This window comes from Canis lupus, chromosome 26 (genome assembly GCF_011100685.1).
Source record: "Canis lupus familiaris isolate Mischka breed German Shepherd chromosome 26, alternate assembly UU_Cfam_GSD_1.0, whole genome shotgun sequence".
Classification (NCBI taxonomy): domain Eukaryota; kingdom Metazoa; phylum Chordata; class Mammalia; order Carnivora; family Canidae; genus Canis; species Canis lupus.
Genome location: NC_049247.1, coordinates 6209549 through 6213785, shown reverse-complemented (window position 1 = coordinate 6213785; position 4237 = coordinate 6209549).

Below are 4237 nucleotides of genomic sequence, written 5' to 3'. Positions count from 1 at the left end.
TACTGATCCTTGAGTTTGAAAATTTTATTTGTCTTTTAGAAATAATATTTAATATTTCATGCCTTAGTGTAGGAAGTCTAGGAAGTCATCAAATATCTAAAAGATGAATAATTTCAAAGAAGCTGGTCAGGTTCTTGTTGCTACTTTTTCATTTGTTTACTGGCTTAATTCTGTTTAGGTTTTATTTTTTTTAACTGTTTATGGTTTATATAAATTTTTATAATAAAATAATTTAAATTTTCAAATTTGCTCGTTATTTTCTCTTACTCATTGTTTATTTCATGCTAATTCAACTTACCTTCAAATTTGTACTTTAACAAATGTCAAGTTTTTATTCAACTCTGAAGAGCTTTTATTTTTTTAAGTAAGCACTGTGCCCAGTGTAGGGCTTGAACTGAGAACCCCAAGATCAAGAGTCACATGTTCTACTCAATGAGCCAGCCAGGTGCTCCTGAAGAACTTTAATTTAAAATCTTGCTGGGGGGATCCCTGGGTGGCGCAGCGGTTTGGCGCCTGCCTTTGGCCCAGGGCGCGATCCTGGAGACCCAGGATCGAATCCCACATCGGGCTCCTGGTGCATGGAGCCTGCTTCTCCCTCTGTCTGTGTCTCTGCCTCTCTCTCTCTCTGTAACTATCATAAATAAATAAAAATAACAAAAAAAATAAAATCTTGCTGGGGCACCTGGGTGGCTCAGTGGTGGAGCATCTGTCTGCCTTTGGCTCAGGTCATGATCCCAGGGTCCTGGGATTAAGTTCTGCATTGGGCTACCTGCAGGGAGACTGCTTCTCCATCTACCTGTCTCTGCCTCTCTCTGTGTGTCTCTCATGAATAAGTAAATAAATAAATCTTAAAAAAAAAATCTTGTTAAAACTATGTGAAAATATTGTTACAAATACTGCATAATAATAGATTGGTATGAAGTATATATGTATGTATTTATTTATTTAAAGATTTTATTTATTCATGAGAGATACAGAGAGAGGCAGAAACATAGACAGAGGGAGAAGCGGACTCCATGCAGGGAGCCTGATGTGGGACTCGATCCTGGGACTCCAGGATCACACCCTGAGCCAAAGGCTGATGCTCAACCACTGAGCCCCCCAGAAGTCCTGGTATGAAGTATTTCATACAGAGTTTCCAGTATGAAATTATTAGAAGAAAGATTTGGTGTTTGCTTGTAATTTTATATTGGGAGCAAAGTTAGCAAAATTTAAAGTATTTGGTATTTTATTGGATAAAGCAAACTAGAATAATGTATATTTTGATGTCATAAAAGTAGGAAATTTATTGTCTCATAAGAGTTAACTTGAAAGCCATGAAATTATCCTCCTATAAATAAATAGTTACAACTACCCAATCTGCGGTTCTAAGGCAGTCCCTGGGCAGCCACGGTGGTGCAGCAGTTTAGCGCCGCATGCAGCCCGGGGTGTGATCCTGAAGACCCGGGATTGAGTCCCACATCGGGCTTCCTGCATGGAGCCTGCTTCTCCCTCTGCCTGTGTCTCTGCCTCTCTCTCACTCTCTCTGAATGAATAAATAAATAAATCTTAAAAAAAAAAAAATAAAGGCAGTCCCTTGGGCTACTTTTTGTAGGTAAATCTACAAAAAGATCCCTGCTCCCCTGCTTTTTAAAAAACATTTGTTTTTCAAATAATCCAAACATGATTTGTAAGACTGTTAGTAATTCCTAGAAGAGAACATGGAATGTTTCCAGCAGTAATGGAGAAGAGAGTAAATACAGGCCAATGACATTTTTATATATGAAGTACAGTATTAAAAAAATTTGGACTTTTCATTAATAGTTGAATTGACATTTTATATTAATAGAACTGATTACAAATAATTTTAAGAAAAGTTATCTAATTTTTTATAGTGTCATTGAGTACCTCACAAATAGCATATATATATTTCTTTACTTTTGAAGCTTTTTTTTTTTTTTTTTTTAACTGTAATGCCCTAGAATTCCATAGTTCATTTCACTACTGGTTAAATAGCTTAATGCGACCAAAAGCAGAAAATAAAAGCATGCTGTTAATAAGTACTATTCTGATTAGAACAGAAAATAATTACATGCATTTTAAAGAAAAGAAAATATGCAAAACTAGGGGGGAAAAAAGAAAACCCACTTTCATTATCCTTTCTCCACCCATCAGAACTGGGAGGGTTAGAGAAGCCCTGTGAATTACAATCTGGTGCATTTCTTTCCTTTTCTCTTTCTTTCTATTTATTTACTTAGAGTGCGCAAGGGGGAGGGGCAGAGGGAGAGAGAGAATCTCAAGCAGACTCCTTGCTGAGCAAGGAGACCCCCCATCAGGCTTCATCCCATGACCCCAAAATCATGACCTAAGCTGAAACCAAGAGTGACTTTTAACTGATTGGGCCACCCAGGCACCCCGAGTAGGAGTACATTTCTTTACCATAGCAGGATGTCTCAGCTGGAAGTATTGACAGGATTATCTGTGGTTTGGTAAAGGACAGGTTGGGCAGCCTGGGTGGCTCAGCGGTTTAGCGCCGCCTTCAGCCCAGGGCGCGATCCTGGAGACTTGGGATCGAGTCCCACATCGGGCTCCCTGCATGGAGCCTGCTTCTCCCTCTGCCTGTCTCTCTCTCTCTCTCTCTGTCTATGAATAAATAAATAAAATCTTTTTTTTTTTAAAAGGACAGGTTTCCACTGATGTTAAATAAAAATGTTCTTATTTTGAGTGTCTGACAAGTGACATTTGCTAATACAGGTAACTTTGGTACTAACGATTCCTACCTACAGTATGTGACAACATGGCAATAATATATATTTTTTAAGATTTTATTTATTTATTCATGAGAGACAGAGAGAGAGAGAGGCAGAGACACAGGCAGAGGGAGAAGCAGGCTCCATGCAGGGATCCCAACATGGCAACAATATTAAGGTCTAGCAAAGTAGAACTCAGGATAAATAGTCGTACTATAGTTAAAGCAACCCCTCCCCCAACATTCATTTGCCTAAATTATTTTCTCATGTTTCCCCTAGATGTAAAATCATTTTGACCCAGGGATTACAAGTAATTCAATACAATTTTCCTCAATGAAATACTTGTTACTCTTTCGTCAAGGAATAATCAATAAATAAATGTCTGTTTGACAACTCTCCTAGTTCTCCTAGGCTTTATTCTCAGATACTAAGATATGAATACTTTGCAGTCCCCCTAGAGGAGCTGATGTGGGGGTGGTGGCTGGGATTTCATGCCAGTGTTACAACTGCACAACTCCACTACTATGTAAGAGTGTTAAGAACAAGGCAAAGCTCAGTGCAAGGCATGTGTAGAACTTCAACTTTCAGATTGCTTTCAGAACGTTGGGTCTGCTGACCAATGAAAATGGCATTTATTTTGAGTGTCTGACAAGTGGTATTTGCCAATACAGGTAACTTTGGTACCTGTATTTGGCATTTGCTGTTTGTCAGGCATGGTGCAGACGTAGATCTTCTCAGCTAACAGGTATATACCATCCCTCTGAGAGCTAACAATGAGTGAACATTTATTGAGTGCTTACCATATGCCCGGCATTAGTCTAGACTCATTAATATGAGATACCTCATTGAATCCTCACACAATCCTGTCAGGGAGGGACTGTTCTCTCCCTTCTACAGATGAGGAAACTCAAATTCGGAGAGGTTAGGTGAGCTGCCCTAGGTCACCCTGTTGTGCCCAAGATTGTGAATCCGAGAAACCACCAAGGAGCTGACACCGATGCAAACACATGAGCGTTTATTTACAAGCTTGAGCTTGGGTCCAAGTGCAACACACACAGCGGAGCAGGGACTTGGACCGGGAAGTGGGTTACAGCTGGGTTTTTTATGGGCTGGTCTAGGGGATCTTCAGAAGGGGTGGAGGAATTTTTTCCATTCCAATATGGGGGAAAGGGTGGGGGAGTTTCTTAAGATCTGATAAGGGATTCTCTGCGGAGGGCATTCTGAGCTTTATGGTCTTTCCGATATGGGATTCCCTGCCGAGGACATTCTGCAGTTTTTCCTGTAAAGTTCAGCTCTTATTCCCAGGGGACTAAGATGCCTGTACTTGTGCTAATGCTAAACGTGAGGTGGAATGGCCTTAATTTTTCTCTGCCTCCACAACCCAGTCGCGGAAGGAGGGAGAAATCCCACAGTGATCCCATAGCCTGCACCCCTAGTTGGATTACAGTAATATGGTGTGAGATGCTTTGAGGCTATTGACATAGCATTCAGACACTTTGGCAACCGTC